This window comes from Salvelinus fontinalis, chromosome 12 (assembly GCF_029448725.1).
Source record: "Salvelinus fontinalis isolate EN_2023a chromosome 12, ASM2944872v1, whole genome shotgun sequence".
Classification (NCBI taxonomy): domain Eukaryota; kingdom Metazoa; phylum Chordata; class Actinopteri; order Salmoniformes; family Salmonidae; genus Salvelinus; species Salvelinus fontinalis.
The window spans coordinates 24,819,268-24,842,756 of NC_074676.1; the positions used below are offsets into that span (position 1 = coordinate 24,819,268).

Here is a 23,489-nt window from a genome sequence, read left to right on the forward strand (position 1 = left end):
ACCATCAGTAGCAGCGGGACACGTGGAGAACAGCATGTTGAGTGGCAGAGCTTTCTCTGAACACCAGTGACCGTATTCAAGCCAAGAGAGGAAGGTGGGAGGCACATCAATTCTGCTGCAGAGAAGCAACCAAGATCGGCAGAGGACCTAGAGAAATGGAGGATAAGAGAGATAGCAAAAGTGTAGAGGGAGTGGGACCATGGCGGAACAAGAGACATGTTGCAGAGAGATGACCGGCAGAGCAATGGAGAAAAGAGTGAGATAAGAGATGGATGATGGACAGCGAGTGAGAGGAGAGAGGTGGGAAGAAGAGGGGGCTGGCTAGTGGGGCCTCAGCCATGAACGTGGCTGGACTCTGAGACAACAGCGCAGAGAGCTGGTCTCACGTGACAACTTGATGTATTTTAGCAGCCATTCAGCGCTAGGCTAGCGCTCTGCGCTGGCCTGGCTGTCACATCTGTCAAGCGCGGTCTGATTTCCTACCGCACTGCACCCAGCCTGCGAAGTGCCTGCCTCCTGATCTGATGCCATTCAGATTAGTCCTTAAGCCCCAGCAGTTCCTCTGACCTGGCCAGAGTCATGGCACACGCACACAATGAGTATTCAAACATCAAAGCAGCGGTGAAATCAGTCCTGCTGATGCTGGAACTGTAATGCAATGTCTGCACTTAACACACAATGGTGAAAATATCCCCTAGACTCACAAAGAGGAGGGCAGCTGCTACATGCATCTACGAATACCACCATCCATTTCCATCCCAGCAACATGCACTGAACCAGATCCTGGGGTAAAATATGTGACCAGTCACACAGTAATCCAGCCCTGCTAGCTGTTTGTCTCTGTGAATGTAATGGTACCAGCACATCCCTGGGTTCCCTCATTAGTCGGCAGAGGCACATGGCTCCAGAGGAGAGAACCAAACAAAGGATGGATTCTCTCATCTCATGCAGTGGAAAGCCCTGAAGCCCAAAGACCAGCCGGAGCAGAGAGGAGAGAAGGAAGAGAGGAGAGGATGAGGGGAGAGGTAGGGCAGGGGTTGGTATGGGCACTGTCATTATGACATCTCTCTCTGGTACAGTCTGTCAACACACATTTACCAGTTCAGTCGAGTACAGGCTTAACTTAATGAACAACAAAGAGAGAATGCAATATGACATTTATCAAATAGTTTGGGGGAAGGCCTTGTCTCTGTGGGAAGATTCTCTGAGCCAGATGATGTGAAGGCAGGAAGCCCTATGTGTGGCTGCTAGCATCAGAACCCTCCCCAAGGGGGGAAAGGAGTTCCAATGATGGGCCTTAAGGTTATTATTGCTGGTGGTGGCATGTATGGTTGTCTGAAAAACAGTGAGTGAGAGAACAAGGGTACGTTGACATATACTGTAAATACATCCCAAGATTTTTGCTCATTGGTTGAAAGAGAGGAAGGAGATAATTGCAAGAGTGAGCCCATAGGGTAAACGACAAGCATTAGGAATGTGTATTATTGTGCTGTGTATTATTGTGCTGTGCTTATAGGCTATAAGGTAAATCGGTGAACGGCATTCCGTACATGGCTAATAGGAAAGAGGAGAAGAAACAAGATGCTATTCTGATGATACATTTATATTCATTCCCACTATGCCTGTAGAATAGGAAATTAAGTGAATTTTGTTATGCTTACTGGATGAAGTTAAACAATCATTTAGACCAGCCTTCCTGATTGAACGTTCATAAACGACATAGCTAAATCCTCTGCCTGGACATATTCAGAAAGGGACACTAACAGGCATACAGCACTAACATGCACACACGCAGGATAATATACTGCGTGAATAGACTAAAAAGCCCTGATACAAAGAATACTTGGCCATTGTTTGAACCATTTATCGAATCATAAAAATAAATCTAATCCCATTGTAGCTGAAGTGTTGAGTGTAAGATAACATTTAAACTATAATTGTGTTTGAGACCAGAGGTGATTCAAAGCCTGTTTCAGGTCAGCTTTTAAAGCTCAGATCTGGTAAGATACCTTCCTCGAGGCAGTGAATTCTACAGTAGATGAAGATAGAAGAATCAACTACATTTGTACAGTATATCTTCGGTGCAGTTCATCAACAGCCCTGATTCTTTACACAGTTTCTCCCCAGGAGTGGCGGCTACTCTGGCTCTCCCATTCCCCTCAGAGGCTTCCAGTGCACCGTGTTAAGACATTTATGATGCCACTGGAGCATATAAACATCACCAACAAGCTGTGCAATCTGTTAGCCCTGCCATAGCCACAGGCTATCTCTTTTTACACTGCACCTCGGCATACGCGGAGCTCTATATTCCCTCTCCCCTTCTCTCCATAGGTCATCATAGTGGTCATAGTGGTATATGCCATTGGCCTGTATAGAGCAGGGGAGGTTTAGGTTTAGTATTCATAGTCCCAGCTGGAGCATCACCTCAGGCACTTCTTAGATTTCTCTCTAACACAATACAGCTCAGACAGTACAATAGGAGGGCACGACAGACAGTTATTGATACACTGACAGACTGCTTGCCTGCTGTCTGTCCAGCCCACACAAACACACACAAAGGACTAGGCAGAGGACGCTCAGCCACCCACCCAAAAGCTCACAAACACTCACCCACACAGTGGTACCAGGCCTGCCTATGAGTGTCAATTGCATCTGTCTTTTATGTGTGTGTGAATTTGGGACAGACTAGCTGAGCAGCTTGTCTACCACACTAAGTACCATAATGAATTCCGGAAATCCAATGCAGGTCTGTAAGAGTTGAATTTTACTACAACACTTCAGTGGAATATCAGAGCTTTGGAACTGTGACGAATCCCATCCAAAGACAGCCGTAAAAAAAAAGACTGCCTCTTAACCCTGGAAGGATGCATCAAAGATTTCATTATGAACCAGACATGAGTGATGATGGCAACTGGCTTATTTCCTAGATAAAACACATGAAAGGGATCCAGAGAGCTGGGATGATCTTCTCTTGGTATGATTCTGTACTGGCACTCCATGTGATGTAATCATTAAACGTGGCAGGCACACAGCGTGAAGCTAGCCAATCGGAGCATTGCTGCGTCGTGACGCTGGTAAACAGTGGCAACGTACTCCAGAGGTAACTCCTCATAAAATATTTAGGCCTAGCACACATTTTAATATTTAATAGGCAGCATAGCAACAGTGTGGCAGGCAGCATGATCTCAAAACACACAGTGTCTGAAGGGCTGGGCGGCTACTCCATCATCGCAGGCTGACACATGACTATCTGGCAGAGCGCTGCATGCGGCTCCTGAGGACCAGTCTATTTCAGCACTGCAACACAGGCAGTATGGGAGTACACTGTATAACCAGCTACTCAGGCTCCATCTCAATGTTCTTCAATGTATAGCTAGAGAACTCCTGATATCTCTAGGAGTGATGAGTATCATTTTGGTCTTAATCTGTTGTTGTCTAGTATTGTATTTCTTCTAACTAGGGTCATCTACTTCAAGTGCTGTCTGTCTTTCCAGTAGCCTACAGTGTGTTAACTGTTGACTACTCTTAACTTGCATCTGATTTTTTACACATCAACCAGGATTAAGGGGCAGAAAAATTTGGGACTGTTGTTGTTTTGGTAATCAGTTGCTGTATTGGAGGGGGAGTGGTTTCTCCTCCCCTAGGCAATCAGCAATTAGTACCAGGAGGTGTGCTCTTCACCTCTGCTAGGCAATTAGCCATTAGTGTTAGTACTCCGGTTTTCTCGTCGCCGAAACAAAGACGGTTCTGGAGGGTTATTCGAGGAAGGAAAGAGAGGAAGACTCCACACCACTCTCTCACTTGAGTATCTTACCTAGTTATTTACAGATTATCAAATGTTGCTCTCGTGTACCTTTATCAACTATGTGTGTGTTTTCTATACTTGTTTGCTCCTCTCCCTGTAGACTTTACAGATGCTCCCCACCCCTTGGCTGCAACCCTTCTAATTTAGTGAACACTGCACGCACAACGCATGTGGAATTCCTGGTCTTCGGCAGCGTTTAGAACTCCCAATCTTTGGTCAAGAACGTCATGTTCATCTCAGCCTATGTCCCTAGACTTTTTGGGCCCTGACAGAGAAATGGATCACCCCAGAGAACACTGCTGCTTCAGCTGCTCTCTCTTCATCTGACTATGTGCTTTCTCATAGTCCAAGAGCATCTGGTCGTCGCAGTGGTGACACAGGGATACTAATTTCTCCTAAGTGGATATTTTCCCTTTTCTACCTCACTCACCTGTCCATCTCCTCATTTGAATTCCATGTTGTCACTGTCAGTTGTCAACTCAAGCTTAACATTGTCATATATCGCCCACCAGGTGCCCGTAGAGTCCCTTAATGAGTTTTACACCTTGACAATCTAATTTCCTGACGAAAGTTTACAAGTATTCGTACTTGGCGACTTCAACTTCCCGACGTCTGCCTTCATTTAATTTCTTTCTACCTCTTTCTTTCCCCTCCTTAACTGTTTTGACCCCACCCTTTCCCAGTCCCCTCCCACTCACAAGGCAGGACATACATTTGACCTCAACTTTACTAGAGGCTGGAACCCCCCCCACCACCCAGGTCTCTGATCACTACTTGGCTTCCTTTTGTCTCCCTCTCCTCCAACCCTAACCACTCAGCCACTACCCAGATGGTCATGTGTCGTAGCAATCTTCCCTCTCCCACGACTCTCTCTTTCTTCTATCCTATCATCTCTTCCTTCTGCTAAATCCTTCTCCCTACTGTCTCCTGATTCTGCCTCCTCGACCCTTCTCTCCTCCCTTTCCACATTCTATGACTCGCACTGTACCCCTGCTACGTAGCTGAGTGACTCAATGTGAGTTTATAGAACAGGGCTGCAGGCAGCTGAGCAAAAATAGAGGAAAATTAAACTTCCGGAGGATTTATTATCCTTCACTCCCTCCTCTCTTATCTTCTCTTCCTCTGTATCCACTGCCAAAGCCACTTCAAATCACTTAAAATGTCAAGCTTCTGTCTCTAACCCTAGGAAATTTTGCCACCTTCTCCTCCCTCCTTAATCCGCTGATGTCAAAAACAGCAGCTGGGTCTTTTATGGGGGGTAATCCATAAGCAATTTTCAGGGATGCGTGGCCTATTAGGGGTGTGGCTTTTAGATAGTTATGGTTGGCCACCCGTGTGAGTAAATGTCATTCCTGTTTATCATATTAAGTTTGTACACTGCAAAAGTAAAGTCCCCTTGAATATATTTGCACTTTACATATTTTGATATAACATTTATAACATTATTATTTAGATATTTAGGTAACTATCCCAACATTTGAATATGCATAGGCTCTTGAGGAAATCCTAGTGTTCTGCATATTTCAAGACATAGCATTTAGGGGTGCGGTGAGATACCCAATGGGTTAGACCATACTTTTCTCGTCAATCATTTTGAAAAATGTTTTACTTAACTGGAAATCGAATGATCCTCCATCGTTAAGACAGTGGAAGAATCAACTGCATTCTAATTATAATAATGTGGGCTAGAGAAAAACTAAATAGTAAAATTTGAAGTCATATGGCATAAGTATTACGAGGACCATCATTATCCAATGGATGAAAAATGAGGAAGAAAATGTATGAAAGAAACAAGATGGGTATGAATAGAGTGGGAACATGTGGGTCTGAGCAAGTAGGATGTCAATGTTTGTTGAAATGTATGTACGTCTGATTTTGTGTTTTTGTCTTTATTCGTCTTTTTTCTTAATGTTGAAGGTTGGTGTTGTGTATTGATATTCTAGTGCTGTCCCTTTAGGGCACCTGTAACCCCCCCCCCCTTGCTTACCTACGTTGAAATGCTTGGAATGTTCTTCCTGTGAAACGCTTTAAACAATGCCCACGTTAATTTCTACTCCCGTCTCATGTACTGTCCTTATATTAGTTGTATAAGTAATACAGTGTGCTATACAACAAAACTGGCGACGAGAAGAAACGTTCTCACGTTTGTGCTCATTATCTTCGGCAGAAAGTCTAGGTTAAATTCGTATTTTTTTTGTTCGCTGTAGAAAGACGCAAACAAAACGTGGAGCTAGCCAGTCGAGTGATGCTAGCTAGCTTTTAATGTCACGGCAATAAGACCCTCTAGCGCACATATGTCAGAGTCAAGGCCCGCGGGCCACATCCGGCCCGCGAGAAGGTTTTTTACGGCCCCTGGGATGATCTTGATTTATTATTAGAACCGGCCCGCAGACCGCAGCAAGCCGGCAGCCCGCAGATCTTTTACACGCACCAATACTACATTTCCCACAATGCAACGGTGACGCACCGAGCAGTAGGCTGCTTCATTTCAATATTTATTGGCACAGCAGTCGTCAGCATCACAGTAAAATTAACTTTCAGATACCCATCAAAAATGGCAAAACGGAAGGTGGACACTGAGAACCGGGGGTTTCAAACAAGGTGGGAGTCGGAGTATATGTTCACGGAGGTAGCTGGAAAACCTGTGTGTCTTCTGTGTGGAGAAAGTGTGGCGGTACTGAAAGAGTATAATCTGAGACGACATTATGAAACGAAACACGCGGACAAAAACAAGAATATGGACATGGAACAAAGGCTACAAAAGGCAGAGGAATTAAAACGAGGCCTCAAATCTCGACAGGCTCTGTTCAAAAAAGCCAAATCACAAGGCCAGGCTGCTGTCAAGGCCAGTTTTATTTTGGCAGAAGAGATCGCTAAATCAGCCCGGCCATTTACGGAGGGGGATTTCATCAAAAACTGCATGATTAAAGTTTGTGACGAAGTTTGCCCAGAAAAAAGGCAACTCTTTTTAAATGTGAGTCTGAGCAGAAACACCATTGCCGAGAGAGTAGACCAGTTGTCCATCAATCTAAAAGAGCAGCTTGTGAAAAAGGGAAAAGATTTCATTGCATATTCCTTGGCTGTGGATGAGAGCACCGACATTTCTGACATTGCCCAGTTGTCAATTTTCATCCGCGGAGTGGACTCCAGCCTAAGCGTGACAGAGGAGTTTTTGGCTTTACGTCCTATGCATGGCACAACTACGGGGCATGATTTGTATGAAGAGGTGTCAAGATGTGTAAATGAGATGGAGCTGCCTTGGGAAAAACTCGTGGGTTTGACAACCGACGGAGCACCTGCGATGTGTGGACACAGGAGCGGACTGGTGGCGAAGATACGGGAAAAGATGCAAGAGGAAAACGCGACAGGTGAGCTGACAGCTTATCATTGTATCATACACCAGGAAGTGTTGTGCGGTAAAGCCTTGAAAATGGAGCATGTAATGAGCATCATCACGCGCACAGTTAACTTTATCAGAGCCAAAGGTTTGAATCACCGCCAGTTCAAGGCATTTCTGACGGAGTTAGAAACGGAGCATGGTGATTTGCCTTATCACACAGAGGTGCGATGGCTAAGCCAGGGAAAGGTGCTTCAAAGATGTTTCGAGCTTCGTGAGGAGATTTGTCTGTTCTTGGACAGCAAAGGGAAAGACACAACACAACTCCGAGACGAAATGTTTCTGTGTGAAATGGCTTTTCTGTGTGACATTACGAGTCATCTGAATGCAATGAACTTGCAGCTGCAGGGTCGGGATCATGTCATCTCTGATATGTACAGTACAGTGAAGGCATTTAAAACCAAACTGACTCTGTGGGAGACGCAGATGCGGAAAGAAAATTTGAGCCACTTTCCCAGCTGCCAGACCATGAAAGAGAAGCTCTCTACCAGTGCGTTCCCGAGCGCACAGTTGGCTGATAAAATAGGTATGCTTGCCGCTGACTTTCGACGCCGATTTGCTGACTTTGAAGCACAAAAAAGCAGGTTGGAACTGCTCGGTAACCCATTTGCTGTTGACGTGGAAAGCTCACCACCAAACCTCCAAATGGAGTTGATTGACCTCCAATGCAATGATGCACTGAGGGCAAAATATGCGGCAGTGGGTGCTGCGGAGTTCGCCCGTTTCCTCCCCGACACAATGCCCCAGCTGCGCATCCAGGCTGCTCAAACGTTGTCTATGTTTGGCAGCACATACCTGTGTGAACAACTGTTTTCTTTGATGAACCTGAACAAAACATCACACAGAAGTCGACTTACTGCTGAACACCTCCACTCAATTCTGAGGATTTCCTCAGCTCAGAGCCTTACCCCGAACATTGATGAACTTGTGGAAAAGATGGGACACCACCAAGTATCACCCTCAACCTCAAACAAGTGAACATTACTGTGCAATCACATATTTAGAGTTTTTACTCAGTTCAAGTTTAAAAGTTAAAGTTTAATATTTGTTTTCACTGCATGTTACTTCTCCTTAAACAAAGTGTTGTTTTTGATTAATAGATTTTTGCACTTTATTTTATTGTATTTCAATCCAATTATATTTTAAAAATATTTCAGTTGAGTGGATGATAGAAAATTGCTATTATTGTTTTTTTCTTTGAAGTAAATTTAGCCCACTTTTGCTAAAATAGAAAATATAGGCTACTGATGGTGCCTTGAATACCGGTTTCTTTCATTTAATGTTCATGTTATGGGGATTTTTATATAAAGGAAATTTGTCTTTTGTGTCTGTTGAAAATTAAAGATTACTGACAGAGCCATAAGAAAATATTGCTTTATTTATCTGATCATATTGGAATATATTTGTTAGGTTTTCAGTAGGTTCAATTAGGTTCACTAGACTATATGCGTCATTTAAAAATTTTTCAATGAACATTCGAACAGTCCGGCCCTCGGCTTGTAGCTAAATTTTTTATTTGGCCCTCCGTCCATTTGACTTTGACACCCCTGCTCTAGCGATAGGAAGAGTTTCGCTGCAGGAGAAAGTGAAGACAGCGTGAGTTAAAAGAGAAAAAAAAGGTCTGGGAGTAAGGGACCGTCTGAAAAGTGTGAGAAAGAAACCGAAAATGTCTTTATTGGTTGGAAATATATGAACATTTCATGAATCTGTGGAACAATGGAGTTCTTAATGTGTGAAAGTTACATATTTAAAAAATATATTTTTGAATTTCCCGCGCTGCCTTTTTAGTGGAATGTTGTCGAGGGGTTCCGCTAGTGGAACGCCTGCGCTAGAAAGGTTAACCAGAACGTTTTGAGCACTTTGTGTTGGCAAATGGAATTAAAACAGAAGTTGTTGTGCCAACATTTTTGACTGTTATGGGAGGAAAAACATTCAATCTACTGCGCAGCCTAGTAACGCCTGAAAAACCTGGTGATAAATCATATGATGAAATTGTGGCTACCTTAAAAGGACTTTATTCTCCCAAACCACTGATAATCGCAGAGAGATTCAGGAATCAATCTCACAATTTGTGGCTGTAATGAAACAGCTTTCTGAACACTGTGAATTTGGGTGATCAATGAGTGACACTAGGTAATAGGTTAGTGTTTGGCATGCGCAGCGAGGCAATTCAGAAAATCCTTTTGAATGAGAGTAACTTAACATTGCAGAGAGCAATAGAAGTGAGTACGTCAATGGAAATGGCAAATAAAGACGCACAACAGCTAAGTGCATCGATCCAAGTGCATAAGGTGTCTACGGAGTTAGAAAACAAGGCAGTAGGTGGCAGGTCATGCTATCGCTGAGGGAAACCAGGTCACCAAGCAGAGGAGTGTTGGTGCAAAAACTTAGACTGCAGAAGTTGGGGAAAAAGGGGTCACATTGACCGTGCATGTAAAAACAAAAAGAGACAATCAAACAAAAGTACTGGACAAAAGAAAAGCGACTTCAGGAAGTACAAAAAGAAAGTGCATAAAATGGAGCACACAGAGGATGAATAAAGTGATACCCTGTCTAAAGGGGAATCTTTGCATGTTTTGTCCATTTCAGACTATGGACACGGATACTGGGTGACACCGCTACTGGATGGAAACGCAGTATGGATGCAAGTGGACACTGGAGCAGCCATATCTTCGCTGTCTGAGGCTGTATACAAGGAGAAACTACATCACCTCACACTACAGCCAACAAAGATGACGCTGAAAACATACACCAGTGAGTTTGTTCCAGTGAGAGGAAGCGTGATTGTTACAGTGGAGCTCAACAAACAGAAGGTAAAGCTACCACTCTACATTGTGAAAGGCAACCATCCAGCATTGCTAGGACGCACATGGCTGGAAAAGAGGCAGGAAATTCACATGGTTGCAAAAGAGGACACTCCTCTGTGTTCAAAGGAGAACTTGGCAGTATGAAGGACATAACAGTTAAACTGACCGTGAAACCAGACAGCAAGCCAAAATGCTTCAAAGCTAGACCTGTCCCATACGCCATAAAACCAAAAGCTGAAATTGAGCTAAACAGACTAGTCGAGAGGGGAGTATTGAATCCAGTGAATGTTATTGAATGGGCTACACCCGTTGTTCCAGTCATAAAAAAAGATGGATCACTCAGACTCTGTGGTGATTTCAAAGTCACCATTAACCCAGTCTTGACTGCTGAAAAATATCCACTACCCCTCATTGACGACCTCTTTCTGGTTTAGCTGGAGGACAAAAATTCAGTAAGAGACTTATGTCAGGCCTATCTACAGATGCATGTGGACCAAGAGTCGCAAGAACTGTTGACCATAGTGACTCACAAAGGACTGTACAGGTACCGGAGGCTTCCTTTTGGAATCCCCTCAGCTCCGTCCTTGTTTCAGAGAGCTATGGACCAGATTCTGAGCGGGCTCACTGGGGTCCAATGTTACCTCGATGATCTACTCATCACCGGCAAAGACGAGCAGGAGCACCTGAGAAACCTGAACGCTACACTACAGAGATTGGAGGAGTACGGTCTGCGGGTCCGGAAGGACAAATGCACGTTTTTCCGGCCCTCTGTTGAGTACCTGGGCCACGTCATTGTCAGTTCGGGGCTCCAGAAGGTGCCATCGAAGGTGAAGGCCGTCACGGAAGCTCCATCCCCACAGAACGTGAGTCAGCTGAGATCATTCTTAGGACTACATACATACTACGCAAAGTTTGTGCCAAACCTAGCTAACATGTTAAAGCCACTGCATGAAATTTGAACAAAACCAAACAGTGGAAGTGGACAGTGGACAGACAGATGTGAGGAGGCCTTCAAGAAAGTGAAAACAGCCTTAGCTCAGTCAGAGGCCCTAACCCACTTCAACCCCAACTTGCCATTACAGTTAGCATGTGATGCATCGCCTTATGGCGTTGGTGCGGTTGTCTCACACATCATGCCATCAGGTGAAGAAAGGCCAATTGCTTTCGCATCACGGACCTTAAGTAAAGCTGAGAGCAATTATGCACAGATTGTGTTTGGAGTTAAGAAATTTCATCAGTTTCTGTTTGGCCGACGATTCACACTGCTGACGGACCATAGACCCCTCACCTCCATCTTTGGTCCCCACACCGGCATTCCGCCGCTTGCAGCCAGCCGCATGCAGCGATGGGCGTTATTGTTATCTGCTCCCCAGTACGATATCAAGTACAGAAGGTCTGAGCAGCACTGCAATGCAGACGGCCTCTCAAGGCTTCCCTTACCTGTCGCACACACTGAGCACTCCCAGGCTGAAATCTTCTACTTCAAGGAAGTGACGAACACCCCAGTTACATCTGTCCAAGTGAAAAAGTTCACCCACACTAATCCAGTGATGTCTGAGGTCGTGGACGTTGTCACTCGTGGAAAAGGAGAGCTGTCAGACAACCTTACCTAGTGAGGAGAAACAAGCTCACAGTTCAGTTTGGATGCTTGCTATGGGGTTTTCGAGTCATCATACCGCCGCCACTGAGAAGGCAGGTGCTTGAAGAACTCCATTCAGGGCACTGTGGCATGGTGCGAATGAAGGCGATTGCACGCAGCTACTTTTAGTGGCCAGGTCTGGACGCAGCTATCGAAGACAAGGTCAAGTCATGTTCTGCATGTCAAAAGATGAGGAACATGCCTCAGCTAGTGCCACTACACCCATGGGACTTCCCAGAGGAGCCTTGGCAGCGAGTCTACATAGACTATGCAGGCTCACTGGAGGATCGTATGTTCTTAGTCGTAGTTGACGCACACAGCAAATGGCCTGAGGTCACAGTGATGAAGAGCACCTCAGCAGAGACAACCATCGAAGAGCTACAGTCAATCTTCCGTCGCTTCAGCTTGCCAACGCAACTCGTTAGTGATAATGTCCCCCAATTGGTGTCTGAAGAGTTCCGGTCATTCATGTAAGCAAATGGAATTCAGCACATCAAGTCAGCGCCGTATCACCCTGCAACAAACGGCCTCGCTGAAAGGTTTGTCCAAACGATGAAGCAAGCTTTAAAATCATCACAAGATAACGGCTCCCTCAATAGGCGCCTAAACACCTTCCTGTTAACCTATAGAAACATTCCCACGCTACAACCAAAGTGGCACCCGCGTCAGCCATGATGAAAAGACAGCTTCGCACGCGACTCGACCTCCAAAGACTAAACAGGTTGTACAGACACAACAGAGAGCACAGGTGGAGAGACGGAGCAAAGCAAAAGACAGAAGCTTCATAGCTGGAGAGAGAGTTCTTGCTCAGAACTACTGCAAAGGTCCAAAGTGGATACCAGCCACAGTGGTTGCACAAACAGGGCGTGTGTCCCACACAGTTCACACACCTGAAAACATAATCTGGAGGAGACACGTAGATCAACTGTTGCCAGGAACCAACCTCAGAGATGACTCCTGTCAAGTGACAAACCAAGATCAGCTACTGGAGACCTACCATGACTACGAGCCATCACCTGAACATCCACTGCAGCAACCTACAAATGTGGAAAGTGCTCCAGACTCACCTGAACCAGCCAGAGTGCCTACTCAGGGTACAGTTGCACCCCAGTCTGGGAATACACCATTACCACAGACTCAGAGGCATTGTGACTGTAGACTCACCTGTACGTCGTCATTACCCTGCAAGAGAAAGACGACCCCTGACAGGTTGACTATTTAGTTCAGACTAACCTCCGACATTGGTGCAGAATACACCCCAGGGTTAAATCTGGGAACTGAGGCAGTCTACCCTCTTTCCCTAGTTTAGAAAAGGTTATCCTGAAAAGTTCATTTATTTACATTAACTTCTCTGATCTACGGATACCGGATGCGGGTTTAAATTCGACAACATACGGTGATCGCCACAAATAGTCATATTAAACATTTCTGAAAATACAAGTGTCTCACATGCTTCAAAAGCCTAGAATCTTGCTAATCCAACTGCGTTGTCAGATGTAAAAAAGGATTTACTGCGAAAGAATACAATGCGATTATCTGAGCACAGAGTCCCATACCAAAATACTTTTTCAACCAGCACAGGTGTAACAAAATCACAGATTGCAATGAAATAAATTGTTTACCTTTGAAGATCTTGCTCTGTTTGCAATCCCAAGGCTCATTGTTACACAATGAATGGTCTTTTGTTCGGTTAAATCCATTTTTATAGCCTAACACAAAACATTTTGTGAACGCTTATTTTGTTGAATTTCGTGTCATTCAATTTTCGACGAAACATTCGACGTAAATACACAGACTAAACCTGACTTTATCCAGTCATGTTTGGTTTCCTTGCAATCAACTGTTTGTTTGTAACACAACCAAACTTGATGGGTCATTTCGCGGGACGTATTGACCCAAAGAAACCGATTGGAAGACAACAAGACAACCTCATTGTGCACCAATTATATGACCGCTGTTTCGTTGATTGACTGTTTTAACCCAATGACCACTGATCGTCTTGAAATCTAGCTGGGTAGATAGCCAATGAACAGAGGTAAACGGCAATATCTAATGTTTGTGTTTTGGAAGACCAACCAATGTAGTAAACTCCGGCGTAAAGACCGTCATTCGCCATTGAAGATTCATACTGGAAGGAGCCAAACTCGTTACGCTCAGCACTGTCTCAGTAACAAGCATCTTCAGATATTTATATATCGAAAATCATGGCGAATAAGTCAGGGAAAGCTAAATCTAAGACTAGATATACAAATGTAGACAAAATTATAGAGGAAATTGATCGTGAAAGTGAAACATATGCTTTTGGAAGACGACTCAGTTAGCGACCATGACTCAAATGGAAGCATATTTTTGGAACGGAGAGGACATTGTTTTGGACTGGTAAGTTCTTCTCATGCTAATGCCGTTGTTTGAAATTAATAATATAAAATATTATTTGTGATTGTTTTTACATTTTATTTGCAATATATAAAAATGTAATGAAATGTGTAAAGTACACATTGGCTATACTTCCTCCAGCGGCATGCTTCCGCAACTCAGTCTACATATTATGGATTAGAGGGAGCATGGTCGAGATGCGTGTGTCTGCCGCCAACGTGTCCATCTCCAACGTGTCCATCCCCCTCTGAAGCTGGTTCATCCAGCTGGACCCCTGCTGTCTCTGGCTCCACACGTCCCGGGCCATCTAGAGGTAAACTGTTCATATTTACTCTTGAGGGCTATATAAATTGATTTGATTTGATAGAGGACTGAGGGTCTTCCAAATATTGAAAGCGTGTAAATAGTTACCCATGTTATTTTGTAAATGTATATTTTTTTTTTATATATTTTTTCCCCATTTTTCCCCCTCCATTTTTTGGGGGGGTGTGTTAGAATACCATTTTGGTATTTTGTATCTAGTTATTTGTTTCAAAATGTATACCTTCACCAATTTGGCCACTTGGGTACATTTGGGCTACTTGTGTGGGACACCTGGGTGACTTCATGATAAATGTCATGTAGCACACTCATTTTGGAAGTTATCATTCTGAAACTTTGCACAAGTACTGTTGCCCTCTTATGTTTTTCACTGAAATTGTCCCCATATTCATATCTGAATGTTTGTTTTATCTTGTTCATTTTAAAGATGATGATACGACAATTAAAAAGAAAAAACGTATGGTTTTTGCATTGTATTATCTAAACCAGATCTATTGTGTTATATTCTCCTACATTCAATTCACATTTGCCACCCTGCATACCACTGCTGGCTTACTTCTGAAGCTAAGCAGGGTTGGTCCTGGTCAGTCCCTGGATGGGAGACCAGATGCTGCTGGAAGTGGTGTTGGAGGGCCAGTAGGAGGCACTCTTTCCTCTGGTCTAAAAAATATCCCAATGCCCCAGGGCAGTGATTGGGGACACTGCCCTGTGTAGGGTGCCGTCTTTCGGATGGGACGTTAAACGGGTGTCCTGACTCTCTAAGGTCATTAAAGATCCCATGGCACTTATCGTAAGAGTAGGGGTGTTAACCCCGGTGTCCTGGCTAAATTCCCAATCTGGCCCTCAAACCATCATGGTCACCTAATAATCCCCAGTTTACAATTGGCTCATTCATCCCCCTCCTCTCCCCTGTAACTATTCCCCAGGTCGTTGCTGCAAATGAGAACGTGTTCTCAGTCAACTTACCTGGTAAAATAACAGAAAAAATTAAAAATGACACAAACTTCAGAGTGTTTTCTTTCAAATGGTACCAAGAATATGCATATCCTTGCTCCTGGGCCTGAGCTAGAGGCAGTTAGATTAGATTTGGGTATGTCTTCAGGCGGAAATTGAAAGGGGGGGGGGGGGGTAGCTGTAAATCGTCATTACTCTGCAAGGGAAAGACGACCCCCTGACAGGTTGACTAATTAGTCCAGACTAACCTTCGACATTGGTGCAGAATACACCCCAGGGTTAAATCTGGGAACTGAGGCAGTCTACCCTCTTTCCCTAGTTTAGAAAAGGTTATTCTGAAAAGTTCATTTATTTACATTAAGAGAACTTATGTTAAAAAGAAAACAATAGGCAAAACAGTGAATATTTACTTTTTCCTTATGAGGCATCAAAGGTAAAGGGGGAGGAATGTGTTGTGTATTGATATTCTAGTTTTGTCCCTTTAGGGCACCTGTAACCCCCCCCCCCCCCCTTTTGCTTAACTACGTTGAAATGCTTGGAATGTTCTTCCTGTGAAACGCATTAAACAATCCCCACGTTAATTTCTACTCCCGTCTCATGTCCTGTACTTATATTAGTTGTATAAGTAATACAGTGTGCTATACAACAAAACATGGGAATTAAGTCCCAAACATACGTTGTGTATAGTTTAGTGGATCTATGTTTGTGAAATGTTAAGTTGTCTATTGTTTTGTCTGTTTGTATTGACTGTGTAGGAGTGTAGGAGAGGCATTTAGCGAGGCCTGGGAGAAGCTTGGGAGAGGCCTTTAGCGAGGCCTGGGAGAAGCTTGGGAGAGGCCTTTAGCGAGGCCTGGGAGAAGCTTGGGAGAGGCCTTTAGCGAGGCCTGGGAGAAGCTTGGGAGAGGCCTTTAGCGAGGCCTGGGAGAAGCTTGGGAGAGGCCTTTAGCAAGGCCTGGGAGAAGCTTGGGAGAGGCCTTTAGCGAGGCCTGGGAGAAGCTTGGGAACAGACTGGAAAACACTGATAATGTGTCTGCTGGGATGTACCAGAGTGCTGTCAGTTTATAGGCTTGAATATGAACTAAAATGTGCTGACAAGGTATTGAATTAGAGATTATCATTTAACCTTTCTCTACCATGTCGAACAGCTCAGGCAGAATCGAGCTAAATTTATGAAAATTATTCTGGATTATGCTTGCCAGGTCAAGCAGCAGTGCATTATTTAATATCTGCAAATCCAGCTGGAATATCAAGATACCACTCACAACAAGACAAAGGTGCACATTAACCAATCACATTGTAGATCGTATGGGCTGCTTTATAGACCCCGCAATCGAGAAAGTGTGGCTTAGCCATAGCCAATAGAAACAGTGACAGTGACAGCTTGAGCTTCTTCAATGAGTTCCAACCCCATTCACACTTGCAGGCTCCATGATCACTGTAGCATCAAAGTACAAACACCACAAGAGAGTAATTATAGAAAAATGTAATTTTCACAATTAGTTGTTCTTTAGCTTATAAAAGTTGAGTGACACAAAAGTGTCTGATCAGTGGAGTTAGGAGTTTGTTTAATGTTTACCCTGAGAACACCATTGTGGGGGAGAGGGGAACAGGAGAGGGGAACTAGGAAACTGGGTCAGGGGGACAGTGGGAAAGGATTGGGGGTGGTAGTGGTTTAAGTGGGATAAGTCACATCATCACCAGCATTCTCCAATAACATTCAGGGAATAAATAACCTTATCTTATCCTCTGTTACACTGTGAGCAGCTACATTTTGTCCATTGTTGGGGCTTCTACATTACAATGGGATATCCTGAATGAAGTGTTCTCACATTTTGGCAGTGTTACTGGGGAGTCACCGTAGCAACAGTTGGGACCCTGGCTGACAGTGGCACAATGTTTAAATGTAAACCCCCTTTCCCCCTGCCTGCCGTATCACCAAGGATAGGAGTGTAGGAGAGGTGTGCAGCACCCTCTTGGGAAAATGTTCCCAAACCTTTCATTCCTGCAAGGAGGGGAGGGTGTACTCCCAAAGCTTATTTTTACAGTGCAGTTCCTGCATGGAATTATCTATCATCCAATATTGTCTCACCACATGCACAGATGTAAGATCTAATGGCTACTGGATTCTTCAGTGCTAGTTACAGTAAAGACCCCACATTTGCAAGATCTTTCATTTGTGTTGATAAGATCTCAGCATGACATTGATTGAGAAGCTGAGCACAAGAAAAAAAGATCTCAGAAAAAAATGGACCCCTTGTGAGACCATATGCTGACACATGCACATTTGTGGCCTGCTGGAGGTCATTTTGCAGGGCGCTGGCAGTGCACCTCCTTGCACAAAGGCGGAGGTAGCGGTCCTGCTGCTGGGTTGTTGCCCTCCTACGGCCTCCTCCACGTCTCCTGATGTACTGGCCTGTCTCCTGGTAGCGCCTCCATGCTCTGGACACTACGCTGACAGACACAGCAAACCTTTTTGCCACAGCTCGCATTGATGTGCCATCCTGGATGAACTGCACTACCTGAGCCACTTGTGTGGGTTGTAGACTCCGTCTCATGCTACCACTAGAGTGAGAGCACCGCCAGCATTCAAAAGTGACCAAAACATCAGCCAGGAAGCATAGGAACTGAGAAGTGGTCTGTGGTCACCACCTGCAGAATCACTCCTTTTTTGGGGGTGTCTTGCTAATTGCCTATAATTTCCACCTTTTGTCTATTCCATTTACACAACAGCATGTGACATTTATTGTCAATCAGTGTTGCTTCCTAAGTGGACAGTTTGATTTCACAGAAGTGTGATTGACTTGGAGTTACATTGTGTTGTTTAAGTGTTCCCTTTATTTTTTTGAGCAGTGTATTTCGTACATATGTTTTATATTTTTTATCAACATTTCCATCTACGGACTGAACATACTCTCCTACAACCCGCACCACCCAATGTGGTATGGATCTGCTATTTTTATACTTTAGACCTGGAACCCCCATCAGTAGCCAGCCAGCTAACTAGCTACTAGCTAGTAGTCAGTTAGCCACTATTAGCGGTCATCACCGTTAACTCGGACATCAGTCAGCCTCAGCCCGGCCAATTCCTGCCAGTCTTCACAGCGCGATATCAACCCAGAGCATATTGGACTGCTTTTTCTCTACCACATCTCCGGATTCCTACCGCAAGCTCTGAACCTTCACTCCAGATCATAGCAGCTAGCTAGCTGCTACCCGAGTGGCTACTCCTGGCTAACATCTCTGTCCCGAAGCAAGCACCAGTTAGCCTGGAGCTAGCCTGGAGCTAGGCCCAATCTCCCGGCTACCCGAAGAGATCCATCAAACAATTCCTGGGTTTCAATACCTCTTTTGCCAATTGGCTTGGACCCTTTGCTGCCAACACGGAGACCTGCCGATCCATCACGACTGGTCTGCCGACGTAATCACACAAGGGGGTTTCAACAGGCACTTCCGTTGCGACGTCCTCCTGAGGTCCATCTGCTAGCCTGCTATCCCCGGCCTGCTAGCTGTCTGAATCGCCGTGTCTCCAGCTCCCCTAGCTACTCACTGGACCCTATGATTACTCGGCTACACATGCCTCTCCCTAATGTCAATATGTCTTGTCTATTGCTGTTTTTGTTAGTGATGTTTGTCTTATTTCACTGTAGAGCCTCCAGCCCTGCTCGGTATTCCTTAGCTAGCCGTTTTGTTCCAACCCCACACATGCGGTGACCTCACCTGGCTTAAATGGTGCTTCTAAAGACAAAACCTCTCTCATTGTCACTCAATGCCTGGCTTTACCTCCACTGTACTCACATCCTACCATACCCTTGTCTGTACATTATGCCTTGAATCTATTCTTCCGCGTCCAGAAATCTGTTCCTTTTACTCTCTGTTCAGAGCGCACTAGGCGACCAGTTCCTATAGCCTTTAGCCGTACTCTTATTCTTCTACTCCTCTGTTCCTCTGGTGATGTAGAGGTTAACCCAGGTCCTGCAGACCCCAGCATCACTCCCATTCCCCAGGCGCTCTCATTTGTTGACTTCTGTAACTGTAAAAGCCTATGGTTTCATGCATGTTAACATTAGAAGCCTCCTCCCTAAGTTTGTTTTATACACTGCTTTAGCACACTCCGCCAACCCGGATGTCCTAGCCGTGTCTGAATCCTGGCTTAGGAAGGCAACATAAAATCCTGAAATTTCCATCTCTAACTATAACATTTTCCGACAAGATAGAACTGCCACTGGAGCGAAGTTGCAATCTACTGCAGATATAGCTTGCAGAGTTCTGCCATGCTATCCAGGTCTGTGCCCAAACAATTCGAGATTCTACTTTTAAAAATCCACCTTTCCAGAAACAAGTCTATCACCGTCGCCACTTGTTATAGACCACCCCTCAGCCCCAAGCTGTGCCCTGGACACCATATGTGAACTGATCGCACCCCATCTATCTTCAGAGTCCGCACTGTTAGGTGACCTAAACTGGGACATGCTCAACACCCCGGCCGTCCTACAATCTAAACTAGTTGCCCTCAATCTCACACAAATTATCAAGGAACCTACCAGGTACAACCCTAAATCAGTAACCATGGGCACTCTCTTAGATATCATCCTGACCAACTTGCCCTCTAAATACACTTCTGCTGTTTTCAACCAGGATCTCAGGATCACTGCCTTATTTCCTGCGTGCGTAATGGGTCCGCGGTCAAAGACCACCCCTCATCACTGTCAAACGCTCCCTAAAACACTTCAGCAAGCAGGCCTTTCTAATCGACCTGGCCCGGTCATCCTGGAAGGATATTGACCTCATCCCATCAGTAGAGGATGTCTGGTTATTCTTTAAAAGTGCTTTCCTCACCATCTTAAATAAGCATGCCCCATTCAAAAAATGTAGAACTAAGAACAGATATAGCCCTTGGTCGACCCCAGACTTGACTGCCCTTGACCAGCACAAAAACATCCTGTGGTGTTCTGCATTAGCATCGAATAGACCCCGCGATATACAACTTTTCAGGGAAGTCAGGAACCAATATACTCAGTCAGTTAGGAAAGCAAAGGCTAGCTTTTCAAACAGAAATTTGCTTCCTGTAGCACTAATTCCAAAAAGTATTGGGACACTGTAAAGTCCATGGAGAATGAGAGCACCTCCTCCCAGCTGACCACTGCACTGAGGATAGGAAACACCATCACCACCGATAAATCTACGATAATCGATCATTTCAATAAGCATTTTTCTACGGCTGGCCATGCTTTCCACCTGGCAACCCCTACCCCGGCCAACATCTCAGCACCCCCTGCAGCAACTGCCCAAACCCCCCCTCCCCCGCTTCTCCTTCACCCAAATTCAGACAGCTGATGTTCTGAAAGAGCTGCAATATCTGGATCCCTACAAATCAGCTGTGCTAGACAATCTGGATCCTCTTTCTAAAATTATCCCCCGAAATTGTTGCAACCCCTATTACTAGCCTATTCACCCTCTCTTTCGTATCGTCTGAGATCCCCAAAGATTGGAAATCTGCCGCGCTCATCCCCCTCTTCAAAGAGGGAGACACTCTAGACCCAAACTGTTACAGACCTATATCCATCATGCCCTGCCTTTCTAAAATCTTTGAAAGCCATGTTAACAAACAGATCACCAACCATTTCGAATCCCACCGTACCTTCTTCACTATGCAATCTGGTTTCCGAGCTGGTCATGGGTGCACCTCAGCCACGCTCAAGGTCCTAAACGATATCATAACCGCCATCGATAAAGACAGTACTGTGCAGCCGTCTTCATCAACCTGGCCAAGGCTTTCGACCACATTCTTATCGGCAGACTCAATAGCCTTGGCTTCTCAAATGACTGCCTTGCCGGGTTCACCAACTACTTCTCAGATAGAGTTCAATGTGTCAAATCGGAGGGCCTGTTGTCCGGACCTCTGGCAGTCTCTATGGTGGTGCCACAGGGTTCAATTCAAGGGGAAACTCTTTTCCCTGTATATATCAATGATGTTGCTCTTGCTGCTGGTGATTTTCTGATCCACCTCTACGCAGATGACACCATTCTCTATACATCTGGCCCTTCTTTGGACACAGTGCTAACAAAACTCCAAACGAGCTTCAACGCCATATAACACTCCTTCCGTGGCCTCCAACTGCTTTTAAATGCTTGTAAAACTAAGTGCATGCTCTTCAACCGATTGCTGCCCGCACCCTCCCGCCCGACTAGCATCACTACTCTACACTACACAACTACACTACACCTAACTACAAATACCTAGGTGTCTGGTTAGACTGTAAACTCTCCTTCCAGACTCACATTAAACATCTCCAATCCAAAATTACATCTAGAATCGGCTTCCTATTTCGCAACAAAGCCTCCTTCACTCATGCCACCAAACATACCCTCGTAAAACTGACCATGCTTGACTTCGGCGATGTAATTTACAAAATAGCCTCCAACACTCTACTCAGCAAACTGGATGTAGTCTATGACATTGCCATCCGTTTTGTCACCAAAGCTCCATATACTACCCACCACTGCGACTTGTATGCTCTTGTTGGCTGGCCCTCACTACATATTTGTCGCCAAACCCACTGGCTCCAGGTAATCTATAAGTCTTTGCTAGGTAAAGCCCCGCCTTATCTCAGCTCACTGGTCACCATAGCAACACACACCCGTAGCACACACTCCAACAGGTATATTTCACTGGTCATCCCCAAAGCCAACATTTCCTTTGGCCGCCTTTCCTTCCAGTTGTCTACTGCCAATGACTGGAACGAATTGCAAAAATCACTGAAGCTGGAGTCTTATATCTCCCTCTCTAACTTTAAGCATCAGCTGTCAGAGCAGCTTACCAATCTCTGTACCTGTACACAGCCAATCTGTAAATAGCACACCCAACTACCTCATCCCCATATTATTACTTACCCTCTTGCTCTTTTGCACTCCAGTATCACTACTTGCACATCATCATCTGCACATCTATCACTCCAGTAATAATGCTTAATTGTAATTATTTTGCCTCTTGCCTATTTATTGCCTACCTCCCTACTCTTCTACATTTGCACACACTGTACAAAGATTTTTCAAAATATATATATATTGTGTTATTGACTGTATGTTTGTTTATGTGTAACTCTGTGTTGTTGTTTTTGTTGCACTGCTTTGCTTTATCTTGGCCAGGTCGCAGTTGTAAATGAGAATTTGTTCTCAACTGGCCTACCTGGTTAAATAAATGTGAAATTTAAATAAATAAATTAAAATTTATGTGGGAAGGTATGCAGCAGTATTGACAACCATCTGGGCATTCATCAAATCACCAATTAAATGTAAGAATAAAACACAAATTAACAATAAACAACACATTGGGATTCCTGGAAATGACATGTCTAATTAGAGAGAAAAAATTGACTCAAGCACTGAATTTATCAAACATGCTTTCTTGACTAAACTGTGACTAAATTCTCTATGAACACTATCGTCAAAATGTAAGTATTCTGATATGACTTTAAAGTGTATTCTACTTTTATTCTATAAAAAGTCTGAGCTGTGGGAAATAAAGCTTCTTAAAAAGCCAAATAATGCTGGCCAGCTATTATCATGAGTGCCCCCCACACACATGCACACACACATTTAATAAATACATTTGCCTGCACACACTCCCTGGACTGTGTTGAATGTACTTGTCCTGTACATATTCAACACAATCTATTGCACATCTTGGCATTTAAACCATTGACAGGCAAGAAACTGCACCTTCTCAGCATAAAGCACACCATCACTGTATTTTGAACAATAATTGCTCCTTCCCGCCTTAACTTTGTGGTTCTTTATGGGCTTAGCTGGTAAAAAGTCTGTAGATGCAGCGATGCAACAAGCACTCAAGGCTTTTGTGTCACCATGCAGCTTTACTTAGGGGCTTGACAAAACATTTGAAAGTATAGCAAACACATAATAAACAACCTGAGCAAAGAAGTCCCATTCAGAATATTAAATAATATATTGGACAGGACTAGAATAATGTTTAAGTCTTGCTTAAGACCTGAAGACACTGCATTGATTGCAGCTGAATAAAGTGCCTTCATTCTGTGCCCTTCTAAATTCTACCTCAACACTATTTATTTTATTTTACCTTTATTTAACTAGGCAAGTCAGTTAATAACAAATTCTTACTTTCAATGACGGGGGGTTAACTGCCTTGTTCAGGGGCAGAACGACAGATTTTGA

General features: G+C 44.4%; 1 protein-coding gene across 5 annotated transcripts in view; it reads right to left on the reverse strand.

The window, feature by feature from the left end:
- The window catches only part of LOC129867042 (FERM domain-containing protein 5), a 123,289-nt gene that overhangs the window by 92,733 nt on the left and 7,067 nt on the right, over positions 1-23,489 (reverse strand). The window lies entirely within an intron of this gene.